This window comes from Pinus tabuliformis, chromosome 8 (genome assembly GCF_031772625.1).
Source record: "Pinus tabuliformis cultivar Carrire ecotype Pingquan chromosome 8, CPIR1, whole genome shotgun sequence".
NCBI lineage: Eukaryota > Viridiplantae > Streptophyta > Pinopsida > Pinales > Pinaceae > Pinus > Pinus tabuliformis.
Window position 1 is genome coordinate 1,290,081,648 of NC_142294.1, and position 12,250 is coordinate 1,290,093,897.

Consider the following 12,250-nt stretch of genomic DNA (forward strand, 5'->3'; position numbering starts at 1 on the left):
TTGAAAAACAAAAATGAAATTGCAGCAGTTACCCAAGAGGCTTTCCAAAGCGTGCCAAAGGATGAGAATTGGTTGTGGCACTTGAGATTTGGTCATCTCAATTTTGGAGGTCTAAATTTGTTGAGTAGGAAAGGAATGGTAAAGGGATTACCATTGATAGAGAAACCGGACAGCCTATGTGAAGGCTGCATTTTGGGAAAACAACATAGAGAAAGTTTTCCATCAGGGAAGAGCATAAGGGCAAAGACACCCTTAGAGATCATCCACTCAGATTTGTGTGGACCAATGCAAGCTCCATCATTAGCTGGCAGCCTATATTTCTTGACATTCATTGATGACTGTACAAGAAAGACTTGGATATATTTCCTTAAAAACAAAAGTAAAGTGTTTGAGAAATTCCAAAATTTCAAAGCACTTGTGGAGAACCAAAGCGGGCTGCACATAAAAGTATTGAGAACTGATAGAGGAGGTGAGTATATCTCCAAGGAATTCCTAAGATTTTGTAGAGAAAATGGAATTCATAAACAGTTTACAGCAAGGTACACTCCGCAGCAAAATGGAGTTGCTGAAAGGAAAAACAGAACCATCATGGATATGGCGAGGAGCATGCTGAAGGCAAAGCATTTGCCAAATGAGTATTGGGCTGAAGCTGTACATTGTGCAGTTTATATATTGAACAGGTGTCCTACAAAAGCAGTGATGAACAAGGTGCCAGAAGAGGCATGGAGTGGGAGAAAGCAAGGAGTCACCCACATGAGAGTTTTTGGGTGTGTGGCCTATGCACACATACCAGATCAGCTAAGGAGGAAGTTGGACAGCAAAGGAGAGAAATGCATCTTCATTGGATACAGTGATGAATCCAAAGCCTACAGGCTGTACATTCCATCTACCAAGAAGTTCTTTGTCAGCAGGGATGTTCAATTCATTGAAGAGGAAGCTTGGGATGGAAGCATAGAGAAAACAGTGAATGTCAAGAGCTGTTTGTCTCATGATGAAGATGAAGAGGAAGTGGCTGAAATGAATCCCCAAACAGCAGCGCCAACACAAGGACAGCAAGGGACACCATTGAGGACAACACAAGGACAGCAAGGTACACCATTGAGGATCAATGAGAGTGCTTCTCCAAGCACACCACAAGGAGGAAATTCAAGTGCATCTTCAAGCACTTGCACACCAAGTGAACGAGGTAAGAAGTTTAGAAATCTAAGTGACATTTATGATGAAGGAATGAATTCCTTGTTTGCATTATATTGTCATGTTGATGATCCTATTCATTTCGAGGAAGCAATTAAAGATAGGAAATGGATAGAAGCTATGGATGAGGAGATGAATGCCATAGAGAGAAACAAAACATGGGATTTGGTTGAGCTACCAAAAGGCAAAGAAGTCATTGGTGTGAAATGGGTCTACAAGACCAAAAGCAATGCTGAAGGCAAGATTGAAAGGCACAAGGCAAGGCTGGTTGTCAAAGGCTACAAGCAGCAGTATGGGAGAGATTATGAGGAGACTTTCGCACCGGTTGCAAGGATGGAAACCGTGAGAGCAGTGCTGTCCATAGCAGCACAAAACAAATGGAAAGTCTACCAAATGGATGTGAAATCAGCATTCCTAAATGGAGTGTTAATGGAAGAGGTCTATGTGGAACAGCCTCTCGGATATGAGAAGAAAGGTGAAGAGCACAAAGTGTGCCAGTTGAAGAAAGCTCTTTATGGGCTGAAGCAAGCGCCAAGAGCATGGTACAGCAGGATAGACTCATATCTATTGGATAATGAATTTGACAAATGTGAAGGAGAACCCACAGTCTACATCAAGGAAAAGGATGGTAAAATTTTAATTGTTGTCTTGTATGTAGATGATGTTATTTTCACTGGAAATGATATTTATCTTATTGAGAATTTTAAATCAGTCATGAAGGATGAATTTGAAATGACTGACATGGGTTTGTTGAGATACTTCTTAGGCATAGAAGTAGATCAAAATGAAAAAGGAATTTTTATATCTCAAGCAAGATATGTAAATCAAATTTTGAGCAGATTTAAGATGGAAGAATGCAAGGCAGCAATCACTCCCACAGTGATGGGATTAAAGCTCAGCAGAGAGGACAGCAGCAAGGATTTTGATCCTAGCCTATACAAAAGTATTGTAGGCAGCCTTATGTATTTAACAGCAACTAGGCCTGATCTAATGTATGCTGTTAGTTTGATTTCCAGATTCATGGAGAGGCCAAAGGAGGCACATTGGCAGGCAGCAAAGAGAATTTTGAGGTATGTCAAAGGTACCAAAATGTTTGGAATTTTATATAATACCTCAGAACATTCAGATTTGGTTGGATACACTGACAGTGATTGGGCTGGAAGTGTAGATGATCGGAAGAGCACTTCCGGTTATGTTTTTAATATGGGTTCAGGAGCCATTTCATGGGCTTCTAAGAAGCAGTCCATTGTAGCATTGTCTACAGCAGAGGCTGAATATGTGGCAGCTACAGCAGCAGCATGTCAGGCAGTGTGGATGAGAAGAATGTTGAGAAGCTTAGGCCAAGAGCAGGCAAAAGCGACAGTGATTTTTTGTGACAATAGCTCAGCTATTGCATTGTCAAAGAATTCAGTGTTTCACAAGAGAACGAAGCACATTGATACAAGGTTTCACTACATCAGAGAATTGGTGAACAATGGAGAAATTGTCCTAGAACACTGCAGGACTCAAGAACAGGTTGCGGACATCTTGACAAAGCCGCTGGATCAGAAAAGCTTTGAATTTTTGAGGAAGTGTTTGGGTATGACCGAATGCCCAGCAGTTGAAATTAAAGGGGAGTGTTGAAAATGTAATTTCAACGCCCTACGTACGCAGCCCAAAACCGCCAGCATGAAACCACAAACCGGCCAGGGCATATCGCACCGCTATCAAACGAAAAGCTGTTTCCGTACTATCTGCTCCGATGCAATTTGGTGCTGGCACGTGGCTCTTGCCTGACGTAGGCAACTTTGACCCATCGGGAGGTAAAGCTCAGCAGTTAAGTGCCTTCCGATATCCTCTCCACCGTCCGATCTCCCTGCGTGTTCTTCGCCGTCGATCTCCGGAAGGTGCACGGGCCCCCGACAAGTCAGATTTTGCGTGAAGTTTTTTGTTGACCGCTGAGAAGGGAATTAAATGCATTTAATGTGTTTACGTAGTTTATGGTGGCGGCCATTAATGAAATAATGGGCATACGTCCCATGTGTTTAAATATAGTCATGGGCATATATTATAATATGTTTTTTATATTTTTTTATGTAAGAGCGAGCGTAAGTTTTTTTTGTGTTGTAGTTTTTGTTGGAGCGAAAAAAAACAGGGGTTGACTCCCATGAACGCACAGCAGTGCATATTGCATAAATGAAAAACGTGGGAGCTTATATAAAACATGTATGTATGTTTTTTACTGTCGGTGAAGTAAAGTAAAATACGAAAATGGTGGAGCGTAAGTTTTTGGTTGAACTTTGTTTATTTGCAAGATGAAAAATGCACAGCAGTGCGGGGAGTATGAAATCTTTATTACAGCAGTAAAGTTTTGTTTTACAGCAGCCTGTAAAAGTTTTTTTTTTACAGCAGTGAATATGAAAATGATTTTACAGTGGTAAATCTTTGTATCAGGTTTTAATGAATAGAAAGTTTTTTTATGGTGAAATACTCTGTCTCTCAGTGATTTTTTTTTTAGTCTTCCTGTGCACAAAAGGATCCTGGAGTAAGGTAAAACAGAGCATTGCCTCTGTATTTAGTTTGAATCTTGGTTTTGGTATTTTCTCCCCACTGAAAAATACCCAACAAATCGCAGGCGACTCGCATACCGTATGGACACGCTCAAACTTTTTAGGTGATTTAATTATTAGTCACTTGACAATTGCAGGTCACTCATATACCGTATTGACTCGTTCAAATATATTAGTCGATTTAACTATCAGATCAGTCACTTGACAATTGAAGGTCTACTCATATACCGTATGGACACGCTCAAACTTTTTAGTTGATTTAATTATTAGTCACTTGACAATTGCAGGTCACTCATATACCGTATTGACTCGTTCAAATATATTAGTCGATTAACTATCAGATCAGTCACTTGACAATTGAAGGTCAGATTAGTCCATTTAATTACTAGTCACTTCACAATTCTAGGCGAGTCATAGACTGTATTAGTGTATTTAATTACCAGTCACTTGACAATTGAAGGCCTACTCCAATATACCGTATTGACTCGTTCGAATTGAATATCCTCTAACATTCACCCAATCCATTTGTTCAAATTGGGCAGATTACAGGATTCTAGTTCGGGATTAAGTTAACGCACAATACGAGTGGCTTGTTATGTTTCAGAGTATCCTGTCGCAGCTAATTGATTTCATAATGGTTAGTAGAATTTGCATGATGCAGCAACAACCAGAGGCACGGGTCCTGTATTGTTTTTTTCTCCTCTTGGTTTTGCTACTTCACATAAAACAGGGGGATGCCGGTGACGCAGCTTCAAACAGCATTGTGTTAGGGGCCTCTTTGACAGGCATTGACACCCGCATTTCTAAGGGCGGGACGTTCACTTTGGGATTCTTCAATCTCATCAACAACAACAACAATGTTAAAAATTGGTATGTGGGTATTTGGTATGCCATCTCACCACAGACAATTGTTTGGGTGGCCAACAGAGAGCAACCACTGCAGAACAACTCAGGCGTTCTCAATCTCACAATGGACGGTAGTCTCCTCCTGTCTTATGGGGGATCCATCCTGTGGTCCACGAAAGGAAACATGAGGAAACCTTCTTCTGCTATGATAATGGATTCTGGTAATTTGGTTGTGCTGAGTTCCAAGAAAACCTCTGATATCATCTGGCAGAGCTTCGACCATCCGGGAAATACATGGTTACCCGGGATGAGCGTTAGTATCAGCCAGGCTGTGACGTCCTGGCTGAGCCCTTGGGATCCGAGACCTGGGCGCTTCTCCCTTCAGATGGATCCAAAAGGATCCGACCAATACGTTTTGTTGTGGAAGAATCAAATCAAGTACGGGGAAAGCAGTGGCCTAATCTTCAGCGAAATTCCACAGACGGGGCAGGATTACCTCTACGATTTCAACTTTTGCAATAATGGTTCCGACAAGTATTTCACTGTTTCTGTGAAAGACAATCGGACGCCCTATCTGTCGCGTGTTGTCATGGGAGAAGATGGACAACTTCGAGTGTACATTATGGTCGGAAATAACGAATGGAGAATTTTCTGGGCACAGCCCAAGGATCAGTGCAAGGTGTATGCCTTATGCGGCGCTTATGGGTCATGTAACAATGACAATATCCAGTCCTGCAATTGCGTGACCAGCTTTGTCCCTAACCGATAGCCATGGATGGGATTCTCTACAGTGGTCGAACGGCTGTGTTCGGAAGGTGCCATTACGATGCATCCACGCCAGAAATGAGACAACCAACGATGGATTTGTAGAGTTGAGTGGTAAATCTACACCCCCTGAAGGGGTTCCATACAGAGGGGAAGGGCAGTGCCAGGCGACCTGTCTCAGCAATTGTTCGTGCACTGCATATGCCTTCGTTGCTAACGGCTCTTCGCAGACGTGTGTAATGTGGTTTGGAGAACTGCTAGATATGTACGATACCCCCAATGGGATATCCCTCTTTTTACGGTTAGATGCCTCCGATTTGACCGAAAACTATAATGCCAACACGAAGGTGACTCTGGCTGGCGTAGTATGCGGCGTGGTGGGTGGGCTGGGTGCTATTCTGGCCATTGTGCTTCTATTTGTCTGGTATTGTAGGCGTCCTGGTTTGACTGCAACAGAATATGCGCCGGTTGCTCTTACTGTCTTCAGTTACAGAGAGCTGCAGATTGCAACGAAGAATTTTTCTGAGCGGCTTGGAGGTGGAGGTTTCGGCTCCGTCTTCAAGGGGACTCTACGGGACAGTTCAGTCGTGGCTGTTAAGAGGTTGGAGGGTGTGAACCAAGGAGAGAAGCAATTCCGCATGGAAGTGAGCACCATCGGAATTATGCAGCATGTGAATTTGGTTAGGTTGCGGGGATTTTGCACCGAAGGCTCAAGAAGACTGTTGGTCTACGAATACATGCCCAATGGCTCCCTCAACTCCTTACTCCACAAAAGCCAGAGCGATGATGATGATGAGATTGAGAGCAAGCTGCTGGACTGGAAAACGCGCTTTAGCATCGCGGTAGGGACTGCCCGGGCAATCGTGTACTTGCATGACGAGTGCAGGGACTGCATCATTCACTGCGACATCAAGCCCGAGAACATCCTTTTGGATTCCAATTTCTACCCCAAAGTGGCCGATTTCGGGCTGGCGAAGCTTATGGGCAGAGAGCATAGTAAAGTGCTGACGACCTTTAGAGGAACCAGAGGGTACTTGGCCCCAGAGTGGCTCTCTGGCCTACCAATCACTGTAAAGGCCGATGTCTACAGCTTTGGCATGACATTGCTTGAAATAATTGCAGGGCGAAGAAACATGGACATGGACTCAGAATCCAGCGATCAGGTGTTCTTTCCTGCGTGGGCTGCAACTCAAATCAATGGCGGCAACGCGATGGAGGTGCTGGACAAGAAATTGATGAACAATGCAGACGCAGAGGAGGTCAAAAGGGCCGCCATCGTTGCGGGATGGTGCATCCAGGACGACGAAGATGAGAGGCCATCGATGAGTCAAGCGCTGCAAATATTGGAAGGTATTGTAGACGTGCCCTCTCCGCCCCCAATTCCCCTCTCTTTACAGACCTTTGCCTTGAAACCCGAGAGTCTGGTGCTTTTCTTCTGGGATAAAGATACTTCTGCGCATGCACGCAACAACAACCGTGATCATCCGTCGAATCCTCTGTAGGATTTCACATGGTATTCTATCTTCATTTTCCTTTACATCTAAATATTTTACCCTAGAGTTTAAAGTAGATTACAATCATCCCAAGAATGGCAGCTTAATTTTGAACCATAAAAAACTTTAAATGGATGATCGAAAGACCTAGAGTCAGATTCTGGATAAGACGACTTCAACGCGGTCTTCCCCGTGGATATCTTTTCTTTGCTCTTTAATAACAATTTGTACATGGTGGAGCGAGTGGGGTAATGTGTGTAGGTATGGCGGGATGTTATGTTGTCTTCTTTCCGATTATTGTTGGAAGGTTACGTTATGACGTTGGTTTGTAATGTGATTTTTTTTTGGGCAGGTAGATGTTGTTTGTGTATATTTTTTATTTAGTATAATTAATTATATTTTAAAAAATTATTATAATAAATTTATATTATTAAAAAAATTATTACACATCAAAATTTTAGTTTAATTTTTAGAAAAAATAATTTTTTTACAATTTATTAAAATCTAAAAATATAATTTCAATATTTTTTTCCTCTAAAATATATATTAAAAAATATAATATATTCTTTTATTTTTTTAAAAGCAAAACAATTAAAGCATATTTAAATAAGTTTATAGCATATTTAAATAAGATAAATTTATTTGTGAAACAATTTTTTTAAAGTAATTGTGACATTTATAATTACTAACTGCGCCTACTCAATTTAATAGTAAGAATTTGGAAGTTTACTAATATTTATAATTTTTTATATAAGTGAAAACATTTAATAAAATCAACAATTCACTTTAAATTATATTCGTATTTTCAATTTATTAATACAATATTTTTCAAAATACCATACATTTGCTTATATCTCAATTTCTATATTTTTTTTCCCTAAAATCAATGCCAAACTCACTTTAAATCATATTCATATTATCAATTACACTTTAAATCATATTCATATTTTCAATTGGTTAATGCAATGTTTCTCAATTACTAGATATGTAGCTATATCTCAACTCCTATGTTTGAGTGCCAAAGTCCATTAATCATTAACCAACATGTATCCATTAAGCATTACGTTGGAAAGAAACGTTAGTAAGACTTGGGTTGGCATGAAGTATCGACCAACAAAACCCTCTCAAGCATCGACCTTTTTAGTGTACTCACTCGAGGTGCATATGGGACCTTTTTAGTGTACTCACTCGAGGTGCATATGGGAGACTATCGGAAGTAGGTTTTCTTAGGTTTATAAATTATTTTCTTATATTCCTAAAATATAAATGATAAGGTTATGAAAAGTGTACTTAATTGCTAATTTGTACAACACTTTATGAAAGCATAGGTCTAAAAACATTAATTATATAAAGCAACAACATAGAGTATGCATAATTCACATATTGGGATCCAATAAAAACATATATAAAGAATACCCCAAACATAACTTCCATTATTCCTTTAAAACAATGCGTAGTGTGCTACAAAAATGTACTCCATATACTGACTCACTAGCCTTACATACATTATAAGCAAAGACAATGATAGAGTTCAACACAATAGAGTATTAACTAGCCATGCACACATCAAACAGTCAGACACATGACCAACATAGAGACTCAAGCATTAAACATTCAGATACAAAACCATTAGAGAGACTCAAGCCAATGAGAACAATCTCTGGAACAACAAAACTCATGTTGACAAAACTCTTCACCACTTGAACTCATCAACTGACTAACTGACGAAACTACAGACCCAACTAGACTGAACTAAACTCCCTTGAGCTCAACCTCCCTTCCTTCCAACCCTCCAACCCCCAAGCTAAATAAATCTCATCCTTTTGTACACGTGCAACGTCGTTCTTGTCATCATTCATCCAGATTTTGTCCAGCTTGACGAGTCTCCCATGTCGGCCCAACTACCCTAATAGTTTTTGACAACATCGTCCAACTATCCCACACAACCTGCTTGATAGGTGGTCCATAATTGAATTATCTCCTAATGATTTCTTCTCCACCCGTTGGCTTTCCCTTTCAAAATATCTTCAATGTCACCTCATCATGGAGATTCATTCCTCTTCTGTGTACCACCTTTGGATCTTAACTGTTGTGATTTCCCTCTACATGCATTATTGCCTAGCTAGCACTCGGTATGTTGCATGCGATATTCTTCATTCTTTGGTAAAATTGAAAAAAATTCAAAATTTTACTCCATGGCCCCAACATTTCCCGCTCATAGCGATAGTGCTTTGAATTATGTCCTTGATTGTTCCATAAACACACCATGACATCTACTTTCAACTATTGAACCATCACTTGTAATTGATATAATTTAATCTAGATGTGGTTATTGTGGTAAATTCACCAAACTATTCACTTGATTTGAGTAAGACAAACCATGATTTAAATATGAGGAGTCTTTTCCAAAACACCTATGCAAAAATGAAAAAATCCCATATGTCAACAATTGCATCGGTAAGGTCTTCGGTAATGAAATAAAAATAAAATAAAAAATAACATGTTAAATACCTCATTGAGTGATTTTTCTTCTACCAATTTTCTATAAGGACTTTGTAGTTGCCTAAATGGGGTGGGAGTGGAATTTTAATAATGGTATGACATACAATATTTATATTGAGAAATATTCCCATTACATTATGCAATCACATTGAAGGAAAATAGTAATAACTACCAATTTGACGAAAATAGTAATAACTACCAATTTGACCCTTCAGTTGAAGTTTATGTGTAATCTCTTCCAGGTGGGATTGGGATCTTGGTCCCTAGCATTACCATCTTGCCATACTTTCTTCTTTGTTGAATTTCATTACCATCCCAATAGAGAAATGTATTGGAAGCCTTAAGTACAAACTAAAAGCAAGCATATTAAGACACTGTCTAGAGAGACCTAGCAAATAACTTACAGTGAATTTCACTTACATGGTGTTGTATTCTAAGGAAAAGTATGTACGGTTACTAGTATTAAGGACATCAAACATTCACGTAGAAAAGAACATAATTAAAGGAAGAAGGAAAAGACACAAGTAGCGGAGAAACAGTGGAAGCACACTTTGCATTATATCTCTTAAAAGCCAATAAGTACTGAGACATTGATACATTTGCAGATATTTATACCATGTCGAGAGAGTTACAACAGTCTAATTGTCCGACCAAACTTAGCTCGATACAACTTAGTCGTAGACTTAACAGGTTTGTCCACTGACAATATGTTTTTTTCGACTCGACTTGGTTAGTTGTCTAATTCGACTAGTCTCTCCAACATCTCCCCCACCCTTAAAGCCTTCTTCATCTTGAAGAAGGGGATATTTTGTAACAACCCATCCGGCGAATGGCTTGATTTGGCCATGTAATTTCATCATGTAATTGAATTTTAAAAATTAAATGTGCTGAAGGAGGGACACAGATTCCAAAAGGTATAGGGAGGTCAATTGCTTGGGAAATGCATCTCACTCACTGAAGGGAGGAGATAGATAGTTTTGGAAAACCATTGAAGGATGGTTGTTAAGCCTTAATTGCGTTGGAACCGTGTGTTGAATGGAACGACTTTAGTACATTTGTTAACTGCAAAATAAAGGACAAAGCCCATGATGGCTTAGGAAACCTAGCAGGCAACAAGAGGAGAAAAATCACATGCTACAGATTGTGCGTTGACGGGAACTATGTAGCAACAAAAAAGAAAAGAATAGGGAGGGGAAATGGGGTCATCATTTTTTAGAGGAGAAGCTCAACTTCACGAGAGGGCCATAGAGAAAAAGGTGGAGAGCTCTAATTCTACATAGGAGATCGCTAAATCTGACTGCGTATTAAGAAAAAAAAGGAAGGGATGAAAACACGAGGAATTCTTGTTAGCAGAAGGTACAACAAGCAATGAAGGGGATAGCTGATTCTAATTTACAGATTTTGAGCAGATAGATGAAAACAAGAGAGGCTCAAATTTTGTAGGGGATACAACAAAAAGAGTGAGAGGGAAACAAACGCAAACCATAAAGTTGGGAAGGGAGCTCGAATCAACAGTGACAACCATAGAAAATTGGTATGTGGGCATTTGGTTTGCCACGACCTCACCACAGACAATTGTTTGGGTGGCCAACAACGAGCAGCTACTGCAGAACAACTCAGGCATTTTCAATCTCACAGAGGATGGTAGTCTCTTCCTGTCTTATCGGGGATCCATCCTCTGGTCCACTAAAGGAAACATGAATAAGCCTTCTTCTGCTGTGATAATGGACTCTGGTAACCTGGTTGTGCTGATCAGTTCCAAGATTAGCGCTCATATCATCTGGCAGAGCTTCGACCATCTGGGAAATACATGGTTACCAGGGATGAAGGTTAGCATGAGCCAGGCTGTGACGTCGTGGAGGAGCCCTTGGGATCCGAGTCCTGGGCACTTCTCCCTTCGGATGGATCCAAAAGGATCCGACCAATAGGTTTTGTTGTGGAAGAATCAAATCAAGTACTAGGAAAGCGGTGTCTGGAATGGCCAAATATTCAGCGAAATTCCGGAGATGACGCAGAATTACATCTATGATTTCAACTTTTTCAATAATGGTTCCTACAAGTAATTCACTATTTCTGTTAAACCCAACTTCACGTCCTCTCTGCCGCGTTTTGTCGTGGGAGAGGAGGGACAACTTCGAGTGTACATTATGCTCGAAAATAAAAAATGAAGCATGTTCTGGGCACAGCCCAAGGATCAGTGCAAAGTCTATGCCGTATGCGGCGCTTATGGTATTAGAGATTCTACAGTTTTAACAATGATTCTGCATGTCGAATAAACTCAAAGAATCATTAAACCTTATTGCCCAGGGATACGAGTTACCTCCAGTCATTGGTGATGTATTGATGCAGGCCACAGTCCACAAGCTTCTTCTTCAGCACTCCAGCTTCTGTCCAAACAAAAGAACACAAAATTCTGAAAGGCACTTCCGAGCTCTGCTATCTCAGCTAGATGGTGTAGAACTGAAGGGGGTTTGAGATATAAGCTTGGGGACCAAACAAATGAATTTATAGCTAAGCTTCCATCAAGCTTCTGATAGCTATGTGTCATATGTCCCACAGATCAAGGCAGAGAACTCCAGATGGGAGTAATGGACCACTTTAGTAGCTCCTAACAATAAATTTATTAATTGCAGTTGATTTCCTTAACTTAAGGAAACTACTGCAGTTGGTTTCCACAAGTTAAGGAAAGACTGCAGTTTAAATTCCATAATTGTAGGCAGCAATTATTGCAAAACTTAATGGAGCTAACATTCTCCCACTTGGTCCATACTTCCAAACTTAATGTCTCAAAAACCATTGATAATATTTATTAAGTAATAGATACATGAATCATGGCGATAAGTCCTCTAATGACGAGTATTATCTTCCATGTATTACTATGTATTTATTCTTATTATAATT

General features: G+C 40.1%; 1 pseudogene; it reads left to right on the top strand.

Annotated features, from left to right (window-relative positions):
- Positions 1 to 4,377: 4,377 nt before the first annotated feature.
- On the top strand, positions 4,378 to 6,856 carry LOC149240175 (G-type lectin S-receptor-like serine/threonine-protein kinase At2g19130 pseudogene; annotated as a pseudogene).
- Positions 6,857 to 12,250: the final 5,394 nt, after the last annotated feature.